The sequence below is a fragment of the Petromyzon marinus genome, chromosome 63 (assembly GCF_048934315.1).
Source record: "Petromyzon marinus isolate PM22_M1 ecotype Great Lakes invasive population chromosome 63, UKy_Petmar_22M1.pri1.0, whole genome shotgun sequence".
Taxonomy (NCBI): Eukaryota; Metazoa; Chordata; class Hyperoartia; order Petromyzontiformes; family Petromyzontidae; genus Petromyzon; species Petromyzon marinus.
In genome coordinates this window covers 1,939,394-1,964,431 of record NC_133729.1, presented here as the reverse complement: position 1 = coordinate 1,964,431, position 25,038 = coordinate 1,939,394, and the positions used below count along the sequence as shown (strand labels likewise).

The window sequence follows — 25,038 nt, the reverse complement described above, 5'->3', positions numbered from 1 at the left end:
GGGTCTCTGTGTGAGTCTATGGGTCTCTGTGTGAGTCTATGGGTCTCTGTGTGAGTCTATGGGTCTCTGTGTGAGTCTATGGGTCTCTGTGTGAGTCTATGGGTATCAAGTGTGAGTCTATGGGGCTCTGTGTGAGTCTATGTGTCTCTGTGTGAGTCTATGGGTATCTGTGTGAGTCTATGGGTCTCTGTGTGAGTCTGTGGGTCTCTGTGTGAGTCTATGGGTCTCTGTGTGAGTCTATGGGTATCTGTGTGAGTCTATGGGTCTCTGTGTGAGTCTATGGGTCTCTGTGTGAGTCTATGGGTCTCTGTGTGAGTCTATGGGTCTCTGTGTGAGTCTATGGGTCTCTGCGTGAGTCTATGGGTCTCTGTGTGAGTCTATGGGTCTCTGTGTGAGTCTATGGGTATCTGTGTGAGTCTATGGGTCTTTGTGTGAGTCTATGGGTCTCTGTGTGAGTCTATGGGTCTCTGTGTGAGTCTATGGGTATCAAGTGTGAGTCTATGGGGCTCTGTGTGATTCTATGTGTCTCTGTGTGAGTCTATGGGTATCTGTGTGAGTCTATGGGTCTCTGTGTGAGTCTGTGGGTCTCTGTGTGAGTCTATGGGTCTCTGTGTGAGTCTATGGGTCTCTGTGTGAGTCTATGGAGCTCTGTGTGAGTCTATGGGTCTCTGTGTGAGTCTTTGTGTCTCTGTGTGAGTCTATGGGTCTCTGTGTGAGTCTATGGGTCTCTGTGTGAGTCTATGGGTCTCTGTGTGAGTCTATGGGTCTCTGTGTGAGTCTATGGGTCTCTGTGTGAGTCTATGGGTCTCTGTGTGAGTCTATGGGTATCAAGTGTGAGTCTATGGGTCTCTGTGTGAGTCTATGTGTCTCTGTGTGAGTCTATGGGTATCTGTGTGAGTCTATGGGTCTCTGTGTGAGTCTGTGGGTCTCTGTGTGAGTCTATGGGTCTCTGTGTGAGTATATGGGTGTCTGTGTGAGTCTATGGGATGCTGTGTGAGTCTATGGATCTCTGTGTGAGTCTATGGGTCTCTGTGTGAGTCTTTGTGTCTCTGTGTGAGTCTATGGGTCTCTGTGTGAGTCTATGGGTCTCTGTGTGAGTCTATGGATCTCTGTGTGAGTCTATGGGTCTCTGTGTGAGTCTTTGTGTCTCTGTGTGAGTCTATGGGTCTCTGTGTGAGTCTATGGGTGTCTGTGTGAGTCTATGGGTCTCTGTGTGAGTCTATGGGTCTCTGTGTGAGTCTATGTGTCTCTGTGTGAGTCTATGGGTCTCTGTGTGAGTCTATGGGTCTCTGTGTGAGTCTATGGATCTCTGTGTGAGTCTATGGGTCTCTGTGTGAGTCTTTGTGTCTATGTGTGGAAGATCAAAATAAAATAAATACGACATACATACAGCGGGCGCCGTTTCGGGCAAGGATCCATCTTCATGGCAGATGTCATCCGAAATCACCGGTCGTAGAACAATCAACCGCATCAGATCATCATCACGAGCAACAGGCCGATGATGCACCACAACATCATCATGAATGGAACATGAAAGCGACAGTGGTGTGATTGTGACGATGGACCGCGCAAGTAAACTGTGGACCCTCCAGTAAACCCACAGAGACTAATAGAGGTACACGAGACTCACTGAGACGCACACGTACATTCGTAGAGATACGTAGAGACTCAAGAGAGATACAGAATCAGAGAGACACACACAGAGAGACCCATGCAGACTCATAGAGATACATACATACTGAGAGATAGACGAATAAAGATGCGTAGAGACTCATAGAGATACACAGACTAATAGAGATGCACAGAGACCCACGTAGACTCATAGAGATACGTAGAGACTATGGTGCAGTGTTGAGTCTATGGTGCAGTGTTGAGTCTATGGTGCAGTGTTGAGTCTATGGGCAGTGTTGAGTCTATGGGCAGTGTTGAGTCTATGGGTAGTGTTGAGTCTATGGGGCAGTGTTGAGTCTATGGGCAGTGCTGAGTCTATGGTGCAGTGTTGAGTATATGGGCAGTGTTGAGTTTATGGGCAGTGTTGAGTCTATGACAGTGTTGAGTCTATGGGCAGTCCTGAGTCTATGAGCAGTGTTGAGTCTATGAGTCTATGGGCAGTGTTGAGTCTATGGGCAGTCCTGAGTCTATGAGCAGGGTTGAGTCTATGGGCAGTGTTGAGTCTATGAGCAGGGTTGAGTCTATGGGCAGTGTTGAGTCTATGGGCAGTGTTGAGTCTATGGGCAGTGTTGAGTCTATGGGCAGTGTTGAGTCTATGGGCAGTGTTGAGTCTATGGGCAGCGATGAATCTATGGGCAACGATGAGTCTAAGGTGCAGTGTTGAATCTATGGGCAGTGTTGAGTCTATGGGCAGTGTTGAGTCTCTGGGCAGTGTTGAGTCTATGGGCAGTGTTGAGTCTATGGGCAGTGTTGAGTCTATGGGCAGTGTTGAGTCTATGGGCAGTGTTGAGTCTATGGTGCAGTGCTGAGTCTATGGGCAGTGTTGAGTCTATGGGCAGTGCTGAGTCTATGGGCAGTGCTGAGTCTATGGTGCAGTGCTGAGTCTATGGGCAGTGTTGAGTCTATGGGCAGTGTTGAGTCTATGGGCAGTGTTAGTCTATGGGCAGTGTTGAGTCTCTGGGCAGTGTTGAGTCTATGGGCAGTGTTGAGTCTATGGTGCAGTGTTGAGTCTATGGGCAGTGTTAGTCTATGGGCAGTGTTGAGTCTATGGGGCAGTGTTGAGTCTATGGGCAGTGTTAGTCTATGGGCAGTGTTGAGTCTATGGGCAGTGTTGAGTCTATGGGCAGTGTTGAGTCTATGGGCAGTGTTAGTCTATGGGCAGTGTTGAGTCTCTGGGCAGTGTTGAGTCTATGGGCAGTGTTGAGTCTATGGGTAGTGTTGAGTCTATGGGGCAGTGTTGAGTCTATGGGCAGTGCTGAGTCTATGGACCACACAGTAAACACCACTGTTCTCTTTCATTGGAGGAGGCGGTGGAACAGCAGCAACGCCGCACAAACTCTCTCCGTGTCTCTCCGTCTCTCTCTTCGTGGCAGTAGCATCGGACCGAGACCTGGGGCTATGAGATGTCAACTACCTCGCCTGGTATACAGGAGGTCGTGGATTCGATCCCGACCCTGAAGACGCCTGCTGCTGCTGTATATTTGGAGTCTCCGTCTCCCTCTCTCCCCGTGGTCGCGCGGATTTGTCTCCAGGTCCTCCGGTTTTTTTCCCCCCTCCACGTTTAGAATCAACATCACGAGTTCAGGGCATTTGGCTGCTGCCATAAATTTCCACGTGACGATGATGACGATGATGATGAAACTCCACTTGGTTGAGCAATAATTTGGGACACTTTTGAAAAAGAGTTACACAGCCCAGTGGGGCCTTCGCCTGGTAAAATAAAAAAGTTTAGTTCAGTATGGGTCTCTGTGGGTTGCTGTGGGTCTCTACGAGTCTCTGAGTATGGAGTCTCTGTGGGTCTCTGAGTCTGTAGAAACACACGTTCAGAGCATTTGGGAGCTGCTCTCAAAATCCACGCGATGATCATGATGATGATGATGAGCCAGTCTCGATTTGAAGCTTCAGTGACCGCAGGGATCCATATACCCTCTGGTTCTTTCGGCAAAGTCACGACGTGGGTACAAGATAAAATAAATTAAACCACGTGACGTTTCGGGGGCAACACAGGCGTCCGTCATCAGGTGGGACCACCGCGGCAACAAACAATTTGCTCAAGTGGAATCTGGAGGCGGACTTGAGCAAATTGCACTTCAGAAAATTGTTTCCTGCCGAGGTTGTCCCCCAACCTGATGACGGACGCATGCACTGCGCCCGAAACGTCGCGCGATTTAAATTCTTTTTTTTTCTTTCAACTTCATACCTACGTGACTTTACCCAAAGAACCAAAGAGTGACGATAAGCCGCTTACGTTTAGCGCTGTCCTACCAGACAGTCTCGTCCCTTCACCTGATGAAAGCGCTGTCCTACCAGACAGTCTCGTGCCCTTCACCTGATGAAAGCGCTGTCCTACCAGACAGTCTCGTCCCTTCACCTGATGAAAGCGCTGTCCTACCAGACAGTCTCGTCCCTTCACCTGATGGAGGGCCGCTTGTGTTGTGGCCGAAACGTCGTGATGAATTGTATCGAGTTATTTTATTTTATCAATTTATTATTTTGTTCTCATTCTACGTGGTGGTGACTTTACCGAAAGAACCGAAGAAGATAGCCGACACTGCTTCAGAAAAAAGTGTCTTACACCTTGTTAAATTGAAAATAAGCTGCAGGGTTTTTTTCGTATAGACATCGGCATCGGGCTTCTGACCGTGCTGTCACCGTCACCACGACCCTCGTCGTCACCTGGAGGAATCCGAAGAGCTAGCAAGCTCTTTTCATCACAGATGTCCCCCCCCCCCTCCCCCCCGGTGCGGGACGAGATGGCGGGCGTTGAAGCAATTTAAATAAATAGATTATAATTATATCTTCGTTATTTTATTTTAGACAACACGCCTTGTGCTGCCAGTAATTTTTTTTTTCCAAGGGCGTAATTCCGTGCATGAGAAGTAATAAACTTCCTAAATTATTTTGTCGTTGAGCACGAAAGAAAGAGAGAGAGAGGGAAAAAACGATTAAAATTGTCGGCTAATTTGTGGCCGGAATGTAAACACGGAGAGAGAGAGAGAGATGGGGGGGAGGGAGCGCCCCCTTGCTAAAAGCAGCCCCACTCAAGCGTTTATGACGCCACAATTTACTATTTTACGTTCTTGTTCATTCTGTATTGTGGCCACCTTGGTTTTGATCCGCTCGCCACGAGCGGCAGGGGCATCGTCCTTGCGGCTCGGGAGATGTTAACTCCCTCGCCAGGTACGCAGGAGGTCGTGGGTTCGATGCCGACCCCTGACGATGCCTGCTGCTGCTGCTGTGATATTTGGAGTCTGCGCTCCGCTCGCTTTCTCTCTCTCTCTCGCCCCGTGGTCGCGTGGATTTTTCTCCAGGTCCTCCGGTTTTTCCAATCCACGTTTAGAATCAACATCACGGGTTTAGAGTGTGTGACTGCTGCTGCTGCTATACACCTCCACGTGATGATGATGATGATGATAAGCTACATAGCTCAGCAGGTCTTACCTGTTAAAATAAAAAATAGTGTGTCCCCTATCGTCCCTACACAACTGACTCACACCATCCCTAAACCACTACCCACACCACTACTACCCACACCACTACTACCCACACCACTACCACTACCCACACCACTACCACTACCCACACCACTACCACTACCCACACCACTACCCACACCACTACCCACACCACCACCACTTCCCCCACTACTACCCACACCACCACCACCACCATCCACACCACTACCCACACCACTACCCCCACCACTACCCACACCACTACTACCCACACCACTACCACCCACACCACTACCCACACCACCAACACCACTACCCCCACGACTACTACCCCCACCACTACCACCCACACCACTACCACCCACACCATTACTACTCGTACAGTGAGGGAAAAAAGTATTTGATCCCCTGCTGATTTTGTACGTTTGCCCACTGACAAAGAAATTGTCAGTCTATAATTTTAATCGTAGGTTTATTTGAACAGTGAGAGACAGAATAACAACAACAAAATCCAGAAAAACGCATGTCAAAAATGTTATGAATTGATTTGCATTTTAATGAGGGAAATAAGTATTTGACCCCCTCTCAATCAGAAAGATTTCAGGCTCTCAGGTGTCTTTTATACAGGCAACGAGCTGAAATTAGGAGCACACTCTTAAAGGGAGTGCTCCTAATCTCAGCTTGTTAACTGTGTAAAAGACACCTGTCCACAGAAGCAATCAATCAGATTCCAAACTCTCCACCATGGCCAAGACCAAAGAGCTCTCCAAGGATGTCAGGGACAATACTGTAGACCTACACAAGACTGGAATGGGCTACAAGACCATTGCCAAGCAGCTTGGTGAGAAGGTGACAACAGTTGGTGCGGTTATTCGCAAATGGAAGAAACACAAAATAACTGTCAATCTCCCTCGGCCTGGAGCTCCATGCAAGATCTCACCTCGTGGAGTTGCAATGATCATGAGAACGGTGAGGAATCAGCCCAGAACTACACGGGAGGATCTTGTCAATGGTCTCAAGGCAGCTGGGACCATAGTCACCAAGAAAACAAATGGTAATACACTACGCCGTGAAGGACTGAAATCCTGCAGCGCCCGCAAGGTCCCCCTGCTCAAGAAAGCACATATACATGCCCGTCTGAAGTTTGCCAATGAACATCTTAATGATTCAGAGGACAACTGGGTGAAAGTGTTGTGGTCAGATGAGACCAAAATGGGGCTCTTTGGCATCAACTCAACTCGCCGTGTTTGGTAGAGGAGGAATGCTGCCTATGACCACAAGAACAGCATCCCCACCGTCAAACATGGAGGTGGAAACATTATGCTTTGCGGGTGTTTTTCTGCTAAGGGGACAGGACAACTTCACCGCATCAAAGGGACGATGGACGGGGCTATGTACCGTCAAATCTTGGGTGAGAACCTCCTTCCCTCAGCCAGGGCATTGAAAATGGGTCGTGGATGGGTATTCCAGCATGACAATGACCCAAAACACACGGCCAAGGCAACAAAGGAGTGGCTCAAGAAGAAGCACATTAAGGTCCTGGAGTGGCCTAGCCAGTCTCCAGACCTTAATCGCATAGAAAATCTGTGGAGGGAGCTGAAGGTGCGAGTTGCCAAACGTCAGCCTCGAAACCTTAATGACTTGGAGAAGATCTGCAAAGAGGAGTGGGACAACATCCCTCCTGAGATGTGTGCAAACCTGGTGGCCAACTACAAGAAACGTCTAACATCTGTGATTGCCAACAAGGGTTTTGCCACCAAGTACTAAGTCATGTTTTGCAGAGGGGTCAAATACTTATTTCCCTAATTAAAATGCAAATCAATTTATAACATTTTTGACATGCGTTTATCTGGATTTTTTTGTTGTTATTCTGTCTCTCACTGTTCAAATAAATCTACCATTAAAATTATAGACTGATAATTTCTTTGTCAGTGGGCAAACGTACAAAATCAGCAGGGGATCAAATACTTTTTTCCCTCACTGTACCACACACACCACACACCACTACCACCCACACCATTACTACCCACACCACTACCACCCACACCACTACCACCCACACCACTATCCACACCACTACTACCCCCACCACTACTACCCCCACCACTACCACCCACACCACTACCCACACCACTACCCACACCACCACCCACATCACTACCCACATCACTACCCCCCACCACTACCACCCCCACCACTAACCACACCACTACCCACATCACTACCCACACCACCACCCACATCACTACCCACACCACCACCCACATCACTACCCACACCACTACCCACATCACTACCCACACCACTACCCACATCACTACCCACACCACTACCCCCACCACTACTACCCACGCCACTACTACCCACACCACTACCCACACAAGATAAACACCCCGTGTGTCCAGGGGAGGTGGGGTAAGGAACCGATCTTTATAAGTTACTGCTCCTTGGGAACAGCACTTGCCCCAACAGCCTGTTAAAGGCTATACAAGGGAGGAGTATCTTTGACTTTGGTGGTCGCGGTGAAGCAAATGGTGGTGGTTGTTGTTGTTATGGTGATGCTGACTGTCGTTGCTATGGTGATGGTTTACATGACGATGCCGACTGCCGCTATGGTGGTGGTTGTTGTTGTTATGGTGATGCTGACTGCCGTTGCTATGGTGATGGTTGACATTGTGATGGTGACTGCCGTTGCTATGGTGGTGGTTGACATGGTGATGGTGACTGCCGTTGCTATGGTGGTGGTTGACATGGTGATGGTGACCGCCGTTGCTATGGTGGTTGTTGACATGGTGGTGACTGTCTCTGCTATGGTGATGGTTGACATAATTGATGTTTACTGCCCTTGCTATGGTGGTTGTTGTTATGGTGATGGTGACTGTCGTTGCTATGGTGACGGTTGCTATGGTGATAATGACTGTCGTTGCTATGGTGGTGGTCGACATTAAATGGTGACTGCCGTTGCCATGGTGGCGGTTGTTGTTATGGTGATAGTGACTGCCATTGCTATGGTGATGGTTGACATGGTGGTGGTTGACATGGTGATGGTGAATGCCGTTGCTATGGTGGTTGCTGATATGGTGATGGGGATTTGTTGCTATGGTGGTTGTTGTTATGGTGATGATGACTGCCGTTGCTATGGTGGTGGTTGACATGGTGATGGTGACTGCCGTTGCTATGGTGGTGGTTGTTGTTAAGGTGATGGTGACTGCCGTTGCTCTGATGGTGGTTGTGGTTAAGGTGATGGTGGCTGCCGTTGCTACGGTGGTGGTTGACATGGTGATGGTCACTGCCGTTGCTACGGTGGTGGTTGACATGGTGATGGTGACTGCCGTTGCTATGGTGGTGGTTGACATGGTGATGGTGACTGCCGTTGCTATGGTGGTGGTTGACATGGTGATGGTGACTGCCGTTGCTATGGTGGTGGTTGTGGTTAAGGTGATGGTGACTGCCGTTGCTATGGTGGTGGTTGACATGGTGATGGTCACTGCCGTTGCTATGGTGATGGTTGACATGGCGACTGGTAGATATTGGTACTCTAAATGCATGATTGCTACACGAGGGATAACCGCTGCATCGAAGCTGAACTCAAAGAGTGGCCAACGCAGCAGAAGAAGAATATTTAGTTCCACTGCAGGAGGAATCCGATGAGCTATGAAGCTCTTTTTTTTCTTTCCCAAAAAGCTGTCCAGACGGGCGCGGTTCAGAACGTTACAACGACAAAGAATACGGAGACATGATCGCGGTGCAAAGGGACCAAGAAGGTTAACACAAATCACCCAAACACACACAAGACACACCGCTAAACCATCCCCAATCCTAGCTCGAGAAAGTGGCGCGTAATTGTGTACACGTTCAGCAGCAAATTTATCTAAAGAGTCTAAAACGGGGGGGTTCTCAACGTGGAGAAGAAGATGACCTGCTGATGCAGGCAGGCAGGCAGTGATGAGGAGGACACTGGGCACTGCTTGGACAACAGGGAACACTGAAAGTGCGTGGTTGTTGTTGTTGTTGATGTTGTTGTTCGGGGGTTAAATGTAAGGAATCGGAAAGGGCGGAAGAGCCAACAGAGAATGGCTTGACGATGACATCATCGCAAGAGATTGGTGCCACAGAGATATGGCCACCGCTTGCGCAGATTGGGATTATTGTACACTACACTATACACTACACCACACTACTATACACTACACTATACACTACACCACACTACTATACACTACACTATACACTACACCACACTACTATACACTACACTATACACTACTATACACTACACTATACACTACTATACACTACACTATACACGACACTATACACTACACTATACACTACTATACACTACACTATACACTACACTATACACTACACTGGTATACACTACACTATACACTACTATACACTACACTATACACTACTATACACTACACTATACACTACACACTACTATACACCACGATAAGACTGCTCTATATAGTATTATACACGACACTATACACTACACTGCTATATACTACATTATACACTACACTACTATACACTACACTATACACTACTATACACTATACACTACTGTACACTACACTATACACTACACACTACTATACACTACACTATACACTACACGCTACACTATACACTACACTACTATACACTACACTATACACTACACTGCTATACACTATACACTACACACTACTATACACCACGCTAAGACTGCTCTATATAGTATTATACACTACACTGTACACTACACTGCTATACACTACACTATACACTACACTATACACTACTGTACATTACACTACACACTACTATACACTAATATACACTACTACACACACTCAAATACTACACTACTATACACTACATTACTACACTACTACACACACTCATACACTACACTACTATACACTACACTACACACTAGTATACACTACACCACTATACACTACACCACTATACACCACTATATACTACACTATACACTACACACTAATATACACTACGCCACTATACACTACACACTAATATACACTACACACTAGTATACACTACACTATACACTACACTACACACTAGTATACACTACATTACTATACACTACACACTAGTATACACTACACACTACACTACACACTAGTATACACTACACTACACACTAGTATACACTACACTACACACTAGTATACACTATACACTACACACTAGTATACACTACATTACTATACACTACACACTAGTATACACTACACTACACACTAGTATACACTACATTACTATACACTACACACTAGTATACACTACACTATACACTACACACTAGTATACACTACACTATACACTACACTACACACTAGTATACACTACATTACTATACACTACACACAAGTATACACTACACTATACACTACACACTAGTATACACTACACTATACACTACACACTAGTATACACTACACTATACACTACACTACACACTAGTATACACTACATTACTATACACTACGCACTAGTATACACTACACTATACACTACACACTAGTATACACTACACTATACACTACACACTAGTATACACTACATTACTATACACTACACACTAGTATACACTACATTACTATACACTACACACTAGTATACACTACACTATACACTACACACTAGTATACACTACACTATACACTACACTACACACTAGTATACACTACACTATACACTGCACAAAGGCGGTCGGGCGTGGTGCTGGCCACCCACCCCCTCGTGTGCCGTTCCGGCCTTCAAATGTGCTCGCTAACAGCACTTGCCCCTACAGTCTGTTAAGGCTGTACGGGGGATCTTTGTCTTTGGTGGTGGTTGTTGTTGTTGTTGTTATGGTGGGGTTTGCGGTAGTGGATGTGGTGGTGGTGGCGATACCGGCGACGGTGGTGGTTATTGTTGTTGTGGTGGTGGTTGCGGTGGTTATTGTTGTTGTGGTGGTGGTTGTGGTGGTGGTTATTGTTGTTGTGGTGGTGGTTGTGGTGGTGGTTGTTGTTATTGTGGTGGTTGTGGTGGTGGTTATTGTTGCTATGGTGGTGGTTGTGGTGGTGGTTATTGTTGTTATAGTGGTGGTTGTGGTGGTGGTTATTGTTGTTATGGTGGTGGTTGTGGTGGTGGTGGTTGTTGTTATGGTGGTGGTGGTGGTTATTGTTGTTATGGTGGTGGTTGTGGTGGTGGTGGTTGTTGTTATGGTGGTGGTTGTGGTGGTGGTTGTTGTTATGGTGGGGGTTGTGGTGGTGGTTGTTGTTATGGTGGTGGTTGTGGTGTTGGTCATTGTTGCTATGGTGGTGGTTGTGGTGGTGGTTGTTGTTATGGTGGTGGTTGTGGTGGTGGTTATTGTTGTTGTGGTGGTTGTTGTTGTTATGGTGGTTGTTGTGGTGGTGGTTATTGTTGTTATGGTGGTGGTTGTGGTGGTGGTTGTTGTTATGGTGGTGGTTGTGGTGGTGGTTATTGTTGTTATGGTGGTGGTTGTGGTGGTGGTTATTGTTGTTATGGTGGTGGTTGTGGTGGTGGTGGTTGTTGTTATGGTGGTTGTTGTGGTGGTGGTGGTTGTTGTTATGGTGGTTGTTGTGGTGGTGGTTGTTGTTATGGTGGTGGTTGTTGTTATGGTGGTGGTTGTGGTGGTGGTTATTGTTGTTATGGTGGTGGTTGTTGTTATGGTGGTGGTTGTTGTTATGGTGGTGGTTGTGGTGGTGGTTATTGTTGTTATGGTGGTGGTTGTGGTCGTGGTTATTGTTGTTATGGTGGTGGTTGTGGTGGTTGTTGTTATGGTGGTAGTTGTGGTGGTGGTTGTGGTGGTTGTTGTTGTTATGGTGGTGGTTGTGGTGGTGGTTGTTGTTATGGTGGGGGTTGTGGTGGTGGTGGTTGTTGTTATGGTGGTGGTTGTGGTGGTGGTTGTTGTTGTTGTTATGGTGGGGGTTGTGGTGGTGGTTGTTGTTGTTGTTATGGTGGTGGTTGTGGTGGTTGTTGTTGTTGTTATGGTGGTTGTGGTGGTGGTGGTTGTTGTTATGGTGGTGGTTGTGGTGGTGGTTGTTATGGTGGTGGTTGTGGTGGTTGTGGTGGTGGTTGTGGTGGTGGTTGTGGTGGTGGTGGTTGTGGTGGTGGTGGTGGTTGTTATGGTGGGGGTTGTGGTGGTTGTGGTGGTGGTTGTGGTGGTGGTGGTGGTTGTTATGGTGGTGGTTGTGGTGGTTGTGGTGGTGGTTGTGGTGGTGGTTGTGGTGGTGGTGGTGGTTGTGGTGGTGGTGGTGGTTGTTATGGTGGTGGTTGTGGTGGTTGTGGTGGTGGTTGTGGTGGTGGTTGTGGTTGTGGTGGTGGTTGTTGTTATGGTGGTTGTGGTGGTGGTGGTTGTTGTTATGGTGGTGGTTGTTGTTATGGTGGTTGTGGTGGTGGTGGTTGTTGTTATGGTGGTGGTTGTTGTTATGGTGGTGGTTGTTGTTATGGTGGTGGTTGTTGTTATGGTGGTGGTTGTGGTGGTGGTTATTGTTGTTATGGTGGTGGTTGTTGTTATGGTGGTGGTTGTTGTTATGGTGGTGGTTGTGGTGGTGGTTATTGTTGTTATGGTGGTGGTTGTGGTCGTGGTTATTGTTGTTATGGTGGTGGTTGTGGTGGTTGTTGTTATGGTGGTAGTTGTGGTGGTGGTTGTGGTGGTGGTTGTTGTTATGGTGGTGGTTGTGGTGGTTGTTGTTGTTGTTATGGTGGTGGTTGTGGTGGTGGTTGTTGTTATGGTGGGGGTTGTGGTGGTGGTGGTTGTTGTTATGGTGGTGGTTGTGGTGGTGGTTGTTGTTGTTGTTATGGTGGGGGTTGTGGTGGTGGTTGTTGTTGTTGTTATGGTGGTGGTTGTGGTGGTTGTTGTTGTTGTTATGGTGGTTGTGGTGGTGGTGGTTGTTGTTATGGTGGTGGTTGTGGTGGTGGTTGTTATGGTGGTGGTTGTGGTGGTTGTGGTGGTGGTTGTGGTGGTGGTTGTGGTTGTGGTGGTGGTTGTGGTGGTGGTGGTGGTTGTTATGGTGGGGGTTGTGGTGGTTGTGGTGGTGGTTGTGGTGGTGGTGGTGGTGGTTGTTATGGTGGTGGTTGTGGTGGTTGTGGTGGTGGTTGTGGTGGTGGTTGTGGTGGTGGTGGTGGTTGTGGTGGTGGTGGTGGTTGTTATGGTGGTGGTTGTGGTGGTTGTGGTGGTGGTTGTGGTGGTGGTTGTGGTTGTGGTGGTGGTTGTTGTTATGGTGGTTGTGGTGGTGGTGGTTGTTGTTATGGTGGTGGTTGTTGTTATGGTGGTTGTGGTGGTGGTGGTTGTTGTTATGGTGGTGGTTGTTGTTATGGTGGTGGTTGTTGTTATGGTGGTGGTTGTTGTTATGGTGGTGGTTGTGGTGGTGGTTATTGTTGTTATGGTGGTGGTTGTTGTTATGGTGGTGGTTGTGGTGGTGGTTATTGTTGTTATGGTGGTGGTTGTTGTTATGGTGGTGGTTGTTGTTATGGTGGTGGTTGTGGTGGTGGTTATTGTTGTTATGGTGGTGGTTGTTGTTATGGTGGTGGTTGTTGTTATGGTGGTGGTTGTGGTGGTGGTTATTGTTGTTATGGTGGTGGTTGTTGTTATGGTGGTGGTTGTTGTTATGGTGGTGGTTGTTGTTATGGTGGTGGTTGTGGTGGTGGTTATTGTTGTTATGGTGGTGGTTGTGGTCGTGGTTATTGTTGTTATGGTGGTGGTTGTGGTGGTTGTTGTTATGGTGGTAGTTGTGGTGGTGGTTGTTGTTGTTATGGTGGTGGTTGTTGTTATGGTGGTAGTTGTGGTGGTGGTTGTGGTGGTGGTTGTTGTTGTTATGGTGGTGGTTGTTGTTATGGTGGTAGTTGTGGTGGTGGTTGTGGTGGTGGTTGTTGTTGTTATGGTGGTGGTTGTTGTTGTTATGGTGGTGGTTGTTGTTGTTATGGTGGTGGTTGTTGTTATGGTGGTGGTTGTGGTGGTGGTTATTGTTGTTATGGTGGTGGTTGTTGTTATGGTGGTGGTTGTTGTTATGGTGGTGGTTGTGGTGGTGGTTATTGTTGTTATGGTGGTGGTTGTTGTTATGGTGGTGGTTGTTGTTATGGTGGTGGTTGTGGTGGTGGTTATTGTTGTTATGGTGGTGGTTGTTGTTATGGTGGTGGTTGTTGTTATGGTGGTGGTTGTGGTGGTGGTTATTGTTGTTATGGTGGTGGTTGTTGTTATGGTGGTGGTTGTTGTTATGGTGGTGGTTGTTGTTATGGTGGTGGTTGTGGTGGTGGTTATTGTTGTTATGGTGGTGGTTGTGGTCGTGGTTATTGTTGTTATGGTGGTGGTTGTGGTGGTTGTTGTTATGGTGGTAGTTGTGGTGGTGGTTGTGGTGGTGGTTGTTGTTGTTATGGTGGTGGTTGTTGTTATGGTGGTAGTTGTGGTGGTGGTTGTGGTGGTGGTTGTTGTTGTTATGGTGGTGGTTGTTGTTATGGTGGTAGTTGTGGTGGTGGTTGTGGTGGTGGTTGTTGTTGTTATGGTGGTGGTTGTTGTTGTTATGGTGGTGGTTGTTGTTGTTATGGTGGTGGTTGTTGTTATGGTGGTGGTGGTGGTTGTTGTTATGGTGGTGGTTGTTGTTATGGTGGTGGTTGTTGTTATGGTGGTGGTTGTTGTTATGGTGGTGGTTGTTGTTATGGTGGTGGTTGTTGTTATGGTGGTGGTTGTTGTTATGGTGGGGGTTTTTGTTGTTGTTATGGTGGTGGTTGCGGTAGTGGACGTGGTGGTGGTGGCGGGGCAGGCGGTTATTCCTGTTATGGTGGCGGTGGCGATACCGGTGACGGTGGTGGTTGTTGTTGTGGTGGTTATTGTTGTTGTGGTGGTGGTGGTGGTTGTGGTTGTGGTGGTGGTTGTGGCAGTGTGAGTGGTGGTGGTGGCGGTGATGGTGGTATGGGTGATGCTTGCGGTCGTTGTGGTGGTGGTGGTGGTGAGTTATTGCTGGATTTCAGGCCTGTTCTACAATAACAAATTAGACACCTCCTTGGGTCAATGGGTCACGGGGAGGGCGCAGAGTTGAAGCAGGGATAACAAAGTGGGTGCGTGAGTGGGTGGGTGAGTGGGTGCGTGAGTGGGTGGGTGAGTGGGTGGGTGGGCGGGCGGGGGGAGGGGGTGCGAGTGGGTGGGCGGGTGAGATGGATAAGCGGATGGATGAGAGGATCGGTGGACGGGTGGATAAGTGGGGTGCTTGAACGAGCAGATGGGCAAGCGGTGTGGTTAGATGTAATAGACGGCCGGAAGGATGAGGGGTGTGTTGGATGTCGTGGATTTGCTCTCCAACACTGGCAGATGATATTGGTCGCGAAGTCTACGTGTCAAACTGAACAACAACAACAACGTGTCATCACGACAGTCCATTAGATCCCAACAACCCAGACCACAAAGTACGAGTGTGTGTGTATGTGTACGTTGAAGTTGTTTCGCACCACCGCATGTCGCCAGTCACACTAATCGGAGGTGCAGGGGGGGGGGAAGGACAACAAACTAAACACGTCAAGGCAATTCTGAAGAAATTGGACTCTGTGTGAGTCTGTTGGTCTCTGCTTTGTGAGTCTATGGGTCTCTGTGTGAGTCTGTTGGTCTCGGTGTGAGTCTATGGGTCTCTGCTTTGTGAGTCTATGGGTCTCTGTGAGTCTATGGATCTCCGTGTGAGTCTATGGGTCTCTGTGTGAGTACTCTATGGGTCCCTGTGTGAGTCTATGGGTCTCTGTGTGAGTCTATGGGTCTCTGTGTGAGTCTATGGGGCTCTGTGTGAGTCTATGGGGCTCTGTGTGAGTCTATGGGTCTCTGTGAGTCTATGGGTCTATGTGAGAGTCTATGGGTCTGTGTGTGAGTCTATGTGTCTCTGTGTGAGTCTATGGGTCTCTGCGTGAGTCTATGGGTCTCTGTGCGAGCCTATGGGGCTCTGTGTGAGTCTGTTGGTCTCTGCGTGAGTCTATGGGTCTCTGTATGAATCTAAGGGTATCTGTGTGAGTCTATGGGTCTCTGTGTGAGTCTATGGGTCTCTGTGTGAGTCTATGGGTCTCTGCGTGAGTCTATGGGTCTCTGTGCGAGCCTATGGGGCTCTGTGTGAGTCTATGGGTCTCTGTGTGAGTCTATGGGTCTCTGTGCGAGCCTATGGGGCTCTGTGTGAGTCTATGGGTCTCTGTGTGAGTCTATGGGTCTCTGTATGAATCTAAGGGTCTCTGTGTGAGTCTATGGGTCTCTGTGTGAGTCTTTGGGTCTCTGTGTGAGTCTATGGGTCTCTGTGTATGTATTTTGAACTTTTTTCGCACCACCGTATGTAGCCAACCGTGCTTATCGGAGGTGCGGGGGGATAGAAGGACAAAAACAATAAACACAACAACAAGAAGCAGTTCTAAAGAAATGACTTTGTCAATCTAGATGACGATGATTTAAAAGTGCATCATAGCTCCAGTGACTTTCTAATGTCGGTCAGGAAGAGCTTTCCAGAGGGCCGCAGAAGCAGCAGCGCATCCGTAAGCGCCGCGCCATCACAGCTATGATGCGGTGTGACCACCGTCGTTGATCGATGGCCGAGCCAGAAACTAACCTAAACTATTTTTTTTAACACGCTTTCATTTAACTCACTGTCTGTTGTTGTTGTTGTATCCTCAAATGTTGTAACTCAATGTTAACCCACTTCCCAATGTGGAATCCGACTGCAAACTTGGTATGCTTATGTCATACTGATGACAATACTAGATTCTGTGATAAAAAATATATATTTTTTTTAACGTTCTTTTTAACATGTTACGAGCTGTACTACCCGGCTTCGCCCGGGACTTGGATTCACCACGCCAGGCCGCCTTTGTCTCCCCAGTGGCGATGTTCACACACCACAACAGTTACTCGTTTGAGGCTGAGTCGACCTAGGGGAGGCCCAGGACCGAGTTCAAATAATCGTCACCGGTTGTGGCCATGAGCGGGAATCGAACTCGGGTCGCCGGGTTCGTTGCGCGGCTTAGCGCTAACCACTACACTACCGCTCCCTCCACACACACAGACACACACACACAGATACATACACACAGATACACACACACACACACAGTGCGCTAACCGCTACACTACAATGCGTTACGCTTCCACGTGCGAGGGTCACGTGACAGATGTGACGTCACAGCTCACTTGCCGTGCAAAAAATCTATGCATTATTGAGCTCCCCCCCCCCCCCCCTAAAAATAAACTAAAGTGTATTCTTATCATTTGTGTATGGTGTACAGTCTGGAAAGTACCCACGTGGCAAATTTCAAGTTTGTTGCATGTCGGGAAGTACGCTAAACATTTTCGACAGACACACACATTCACAACTTTGCCTTTTATATATATGTGGAGATGTTTCGGCTTGGGTCAAATTGTCCACACGCTCAACTGACGTTGGCTGTAATTGGCCACGGGTCCCCTTACGTTGTGGCAAGCTTCGGGGCCACTTCCTGGAGTCGTGGAGTTCTGACATTATTCGTATGGTACATTTCATAAAAGCGTGTTTTTAAAAAGTTTTTTTTTTAAATATCACTTATTTATTTTGCCAAGCCAGGAAACCTTCACTGGTTGGGGCGGCGGCGAGGCCAAACAAGTTACGGATCATTTATTGCCAAATCGGTTCAATGTACAAAAGAAGCGACCGCCTACTTATCGGCGCATGCCCGGATGACGTCAGTGACAAAGAGCTTCACGGCTCATCGGATTCCTCCGGTATCAATAAACTGACGATGACGACTCTGAATAAAAACGACAATACATTGCATGTTATATATTGCACCCAAAAACGGCAGAATGTACGTACATAAAGTGCACCCATAACGTGCATGCATGGTGTCTATACATCATCGGGCAATTCTGGCGAATATTTACCAGCGAAACGTCGTACTCAAACTGTAAATGTTGTGGATTCACTCTTCAACACACCGGTGGGCTAAAGTAGCGAACTATTTGTCTTTTGTCAACGTGACACTTTTTTTTGCTTATTGGCCGTGTCGGGTGGTGGAGGGTTACGACACATTTATAAATAAACGCGATCTAACCCAAAAAAACCTTTAATTATGAATAATATTGGTCGCGAAAGCCTCCTACGTGTTAAACTGATGATGCTGGTTGTTGTTGTTGTTGGTGTTAATGAAGAGATAACTGTGATGTCGTCATCACTTGTGAGCCCATCGGGTGCGAGGACAATACGGGGAGGGCGGGTGGTGGTGGTGGTGGTGGGTAATGTATTAATAAGTAATATATATAAAAAAATATATAGATTTTAAACACGCTGTAATGAAGTGTACCCTACTAGTAATGGAAGAGCTTCACGACTCCAGGAAGTGTTCCCGAAGCTCGCCAAAACGTAAGGGGACCCGTGGTGATTTACAGCCAACGTCCGTTCAGCGTGGACAATTAGACCCAAGACGAAACGCAACTTATTAAAAAAAAATTCGATTTAAAGCTTTCGTGACTGCAATGATTCATCTTCTTTGGTTCTTTCGGTAAAGTCACCACGTAGAATGATAATAAAATAATAAATTGATAAAATAAAATAACACAGTAATATTCTCACGACGTTTCGGCCACAACACAAGCGGCCTTCATCAGGTGAAGGGACGAGACTGTCTGGTAGGACAGCGCTGGAGACAGTCTCGTCCCTTCACCTGATGAAGGCCGCTTGTGTTGTGGCCGAAACGTCGTGAGAATATTACTGTGTTATTTTATTTTATCAATTTATTATTTTATTATCATTCTACGTGACTTTACCGAAAGAACCAAAGAAGATAACAAAAAAATTGTTTAAAAATATTGTATTTTATTTTAATGATAGAATATAGTATTGTCATCAGTGTGACATAAGTATACCAAGTTGTGCAGTCGATACCACATTGGGAAGTGGGTTAAAATTGATTTACAAGATTTGAGGGTACGACAACAACAACATATTCTTGGTTCTTTCGGTAAAGTCACGTTGAAGGGAAACAATAAAATAATAAAATATATATAACAATAAAACAACAACGACAACAACAACAACAGACAGAGTGAATACAATAAAAGCGTGTAATTGCAATATATATTATTGGTTTGGTTATTCACAGTTAATCAATGCATCTATCCGCCTATTTCAGACCGAAACAGGAGGATTTCTCCACATCTATGGCTGTCACCTGATGATGCTGGTTATTGTAATTACCGGCCAAACGTTACAGCTACTCGAATTCGAAAATGTTGATGTGGCTTTACTCTCCAACGCACAGCCGCTGCATGCTGTACTAGCAACAAATTGCCATAGTTTTGTTCACTTGACAAACCATTACTAGTTGGCTGTGTCGGGTGGTGGCGGGATTAACGACACGCATTAGGGTCCGTCCATAAATGACGTCACGCGATTTTGGACCCCCCCCCCTCGTCACACGGCGTCACAAAAAGTCAGACCCCCCCCCCTCAAATATGACGTCACAAAGCTCTGCCCCCCCACCCAAAAAAATATAAAACATGCTTCAAATCGCTTTAAACTATTGTCACATTGTAGTGCGTAGTTAATGTGGCGCTGCACTCTGATGTTGTAGGTAGAAAACATTCATTAAAAAGTCTATTTAATTAAGTTAGAACGTGTTGTCTATATTTATTTAAAGTTGCGGAATTTTGATGTGACGTCACATTTCTCAAACCCCCCCCCCCCCCCGCTCGCTCGTCACACATCGTCACAAATGTCTGACCCCCCCACCCCTCCCCCCGCTAGGTGTGTGACGTCATTTATGGACGGCCCCCTTTTAATATTTACGCGATCTAACTTTAAAAAAGACCTACTCTTTCGTTCGCATCGGTAAGGTCACGTGGGTAAAACAAATCAAAATAAATTGCTTTCATTGTTTCTTTCATTTCATTTCAATTCATTTTCATTTTTGTTTTTTTACCCACACGCGACTTTACCGAATAGAACCAAAGAGTAAGAATCCTCGCAGTCGCGAAAGAAGCTTCCAATCTAGAATTTAAAAAAAAGACCTCTATTACGGCCGATAAACGATGATCGTGATGGATTCGATACAGACGAGAACCACGCACCGCGGAGCTTCTACGAACGAAAACAACTTGACTTGATTTGATTCCTGAGAAGTGAGACAGGCAAACGAGACGCAGCCACTGCCCCCTGCTTGGGTCACGTGGTAGGAGCGGCTTGGGGGGGTGACGGGTGTAACGATGATGAACATCGGAAGCAGCGCAATCATAAATCAAAGCCGTGACGTCGCGTTGCTAAACGCACCGCGCGCTCAACGCCAGCTCGCCCGTGTGTGTGTGTGTGATGTAACGGCACTTGCCCCAACAGTCTGCTAAGGCTACATGGGGGGGATCTTTCGTCTTTGATGTAGCGGTTTAGCGTGCAACTGCGCCACGAACCCGCCGGAAGCGAGTTCGATTCCCGCTCGCGTCCAACACCGGTGCCGGTTAATCTGAAACCGGTCCTGGGCAATCCCGTAGGTCGGCTCGGCGGCAAAAACGAGTACCCGGTGCGGTGCGTGGTAAACATCGCCACTGGGGAGACAAAGGCGGCCGGGCGTGGTGCTGACCACCCACCCCCTCGTGTGCCGTGCCGGACCTTCATAGGCGCTACTCGCTAACAGCACTTGCCCCAACAGTCTGCTAAGGCTACACGGGGGATCTTTTGTCGTTCATGCAGCAGTGAACGTTAACACAAGTTATGCAGCGAACAGTAAGATACAGTACGCTATATATAAAAACAATGTTTAACCAGAACACTGCACGTCTATATATATAAAAAAGGGAAATTTGCAAATATGTGTGTCTGTTCAAAATGTTTAGCGTACTTCCCGACATGCAACAAACTTGAGATTTGGCAAGTGGGTAGCTTCCAGACTGTACACAATGCAAAAAGTATAAAAATACACTTTTGTATTTTGTGGGGGGGGGGGGGCGGGGGGGCGCAATAATGGATATATTTTGCACGGCAAGTGAGCGGTGACGTCACATCTGTGATGTCACCCGCATGCGGCCGCGTCACGCGGTGTGCCTGCTGACGTCACGCATCCCCCCCCCCCCCGCCGCCCCACCCTCCGCGTAGGCCGTGTACTAATCCAAGCCAAGAATCCAAGTCCCCGGCGAGGCCGGGTAGTAAAGCTAGTCAACAATATATTGTACTCAGCGGCATGCGTGACGCATTGGACCTTAACTCCGTCACGTGAACTCCGGTCATCCTCACAACGGGAGGACCCAAATAAAAAATCCACGCGACCACGGGGAGAGAGAGAGAGAGACGCAAACTCAAAATACGCAGCAGCAGCAGCAGCAGGCGCCGTACGGGATGGGGATCGAATCCACGACCTCCTGCACACCAGGCGAGGTAGTTAACATCTCCTAGCCAGCGTGATGATGATGATGAAAGAGAGAGACACGCAAACTCCAAATATACAGCAGGTGTCAGGGTCGGGTTGAACCCACGACCTCCTGCACACCAGGCGAGGTAGTTAACATCTCCTAGCCACCGTGATGGTGATGATGAAAGAGAGAGACACGCAGACTCCAAATATACAGCAGGCACCGCGTCAGGGTCAGGTTCAAGCCCACGACCTCCTGCGAACGAGACGAGGTAGTCAACGCCTCTCTAGCCACCGTGACACCCTTTTAAAATTTCCAATCTCCCGACCCACGGCTAACATCAGCGGCCTAAACGTATCGTAATCGTGATCCCGGGCCTCATCCTCGACTCACCGGCACGCCCTGTGCCGGACCGACCTCGTCTGGCAAAAAACACGACCCGCATGGCTGACAGTCGGCAGGGGAAGAAGGCCTTCCTCCAGGCAGTTGATTATTAAAGGGCTGTGGCAATTATCATTAAAATTCATGGAAAAATAATTATTGTTTGGATTCCATAAATAAACGGGAACGCGTACATACGCAGTCATTATAAAGATCCTCCGTGTAGCCTGTAACAGGCTGTAGGAGCAAGTGCTGTTTGCGAGCACCTATGAAGGCTGGCACTGTGGCACACGAGGGGGTGGGTGGCCAGCACCACGCCCGGCCGCCTTTGTCTCCCCAGTGGCGATGTTTACTACGCACCGTTACACCAGATACTCACTAGAGACCGAGTCGACCTAGGGGAGGCCCAGGACCGGTTCAGATAAGCGTCACTGGGAGACTCCGAGAGACAGACTAAGACAGCTCTTGGATTCTCAGGGTTCTGTGTGAATGCCTGAGACTCATAGAGCCAGACTAAGACAGCTCTTGGATTCTCAGGGTTATCTGTGAATGCCTGAGACTCATAGAGCCAGACTAAGACAGCTCTTGGATTCTCAGGGTTCTGTGTGAATGCCTGAGACTCAGAGCCAGACTAAGACAGCTTTCGAATTCTCAGGGTTCTGTGTGAATGCCTGAGACTCCGAGAGACAGACTAAGACAGCTCTTGGATTCTCAGGGTTCTGTGTGAATGCCTGAGACACATAGAGCCAGACTAAGACAGCTCCTGGATTCTCAGGGTTCTGTGTGAATGCCTGAGACTCATAGAACCAGACTACGACAGCTCTTGGATTCTCAGGGTTCTGTGTGAATGGCTGAGACTCAGAGCCAGACTAAGACAGCTCTTGGATTCTCAGGGTTCTGTGTGAATGCCTGAGACTCACAGAACCAGACTAAGACAGCTCTTGGATTCTCTACCCCCTCTCTCTAGCCCCTCCCTCTCTATCCCCTCTCTCTACCCCCCCTCTCTCTACCCCCTCTCTCTCTATCCCCTCTCTATCCCCTCTCTCTCTCTACACCCCCCCCCCTCTATCCCCTCTCTACCCCCTCTCTCTCTCTCCCCTCTCTCTACCCCCCCTCTCTCTCTCTACCCCCCCTCTCTCTCTACCCCCCCCCCCCCTCTATCCCCTCTCTCTCTCTAACCCCCCCCCCTCTCTCTCTATCCCCTCTCTACCCTCCTCTCTCTCTACCCCCTCTCTCTCTACCCCCCCTCTCTCTCTACCCCCCCTCTCTCTCTACCCCCCCTCTCTCTCTACCCCCCCTCTCTCTCTACCCCCCCTCTCTCTCTACCCCCCCTCTCTCTCTACCCCCCCTCTCTCTACCCCCCTCTCTCTACCCCCCTCTCTCTACCCCCCTCTCTCTAACCCCCCCTCTCTCTACCCCCTCTCTATCCCCTCTCTCTCTCTAACCCCCCCTCTCTCTCTATCCCCTCTCTACCCTCCTCTCTCTCTACCCCCTCTCTCTCTACCCCCCCCTCTCTCTCTACCCCCCCTCTCTCTCTACCCCCCCCTCTCTCTCTACCCCCTCTCTCTACCCCCTCTCTCTACCCCCTCTCTCTCTCGCGTGGATCTCACTCCGATTCCCACCCCCCTCCTACACAGAGAATCAACAACACCACGCGTTTAGAGTGTTTGGCAACTGCTCTAAATGTACACACGACGACGATGATGACGACGACGACGACGATGATGATGTGATGATGATGATGACTATGACACGCCACGTAATTGATCGATCATTAGCGAATGGGCCTGGTCGCTTCTAAAATAAACAAATACATAAAATAAAAAAGCTACACGGAAGCTCAGTGGGGCATCTGGGAGGGGGGAGGTGGGGGGGAGGGCCTGTGTAAAATAAAATAAAAAAAAATTTTAAAAAAAATTTAGTTTTCATTTTGAACTTTGTCGACGCCTCCATCCAGCAGTGGACTGAGCAGCGCGGCGACGATCGAGAGGCGCGGAATCGACGTCTCGGCTGCTCTTGACTTGAGGCCTACGACACGACACTGAGAGCTCAGCTAGCTCAGCTCGCTCGCTCAGCTCGCCGTCTTAAAGAGTTACACCGCTTACTTAAACACGCACTTAACGCAAGACCGACAACAGCTCAATTCTGTGCCAGCAGCAGCAACAACAACAGCACAACAACAACAACCAGACACCGTCATTCATTAAACACGCAAACATTTCAAACCCGTTCGCGTCCGTACAGGCGAACACTGCGACAATTCGCCCGATCGCCGCGCACGTAAGCGACGCAGAGACGCACCGAGTAAAACCTTCTACGTACAACCTCGAACGCCGATACACAACGCCGCTGTCTTATTGTGTACCAACAACAACAACAACAGCAGCAGCTGTAGTAGTTGTTGTTGTTGTTGTGTGTCTCTGTAGGGCTTGATGTCTCTTACCGATCGGCGCTGCTTTCGTTACGCGAAGCCGTGAGCTGTGAGCGGATCGATGATCGATTGCTTTAGCCTGGCGCCCCCCTCCCTCTCTCCCCACCGGGTGTCGGTCAGTGGGGGGGAGTGGTGGGGGGGGGACTTAGGGGGATTTGAGACGGACGCAGATTTTTTTTTAAAGCTTGATTTGAAGCTTTCGTGACTGCCAGGAATCCATAGTCGTTGGTTCTTTCGGTAAAGTCCACGTGGGCAGAAACAAATTGAATAGATTTTGCGAACGACGTTTCGATCGCAAACAACAAGCGACCGTCTTCAGGTGAGAGAATCGGACTGGTGTGAACGAGAGAATCAGACTGCTTTGCCATCTTTTTTCCACCTCCATGGTGAATTTGATGGCTGGGTGTATGGAAGTGATGTGGTTGATGGCAAGTTACCATTCTTGGATGTTTTAATCTAAAAGAGACCTGATGGCTCAATGAGACGCACCGTCTACAGGAAAGCCACCCACACGGATGCCTACTTAAAACCGGACTCCCGCCACCATCCATCCCAGAAGAATTCACTCATCAAAACTCTACAGCCATAGAGCTCGCTGTATTTCCGACCATCACCACCTCGCCAGTGAACTGGAACACGTGCACCAAGCTCTCAAGAAGAATGGATATTCTGACTACACAATCCGTAAAGCTACCACGCCAACCGTTGGGAAAGAACCATCTGTGGACCCACTCAAAACCATCACC

The 25,038-nt window shown here is 48.2% G+C and overlaps 1 protein-coding gene across 1 annotated transcript in view; it reads right to left on the bottom strand.

Moving 5' to 3' along the window:
* Positions 1-24,407, bottom strand: part of EXOC2 (exocyst complex component 2) — a 244,203-nt gene extending 219,796 nt beyond the window's left edge. The window contains exon 1 of the mRNA XM_032977440.2: positions 24,305-24,407. The gene's annotated coding sequence lies outside the window, so the exon portion shown is untranslated. The remainder of the gene's footprint in view (positions 1-24,304) is intronic.
* Positions 24,408-25,038: the final 631 nt, after the last annotated feature.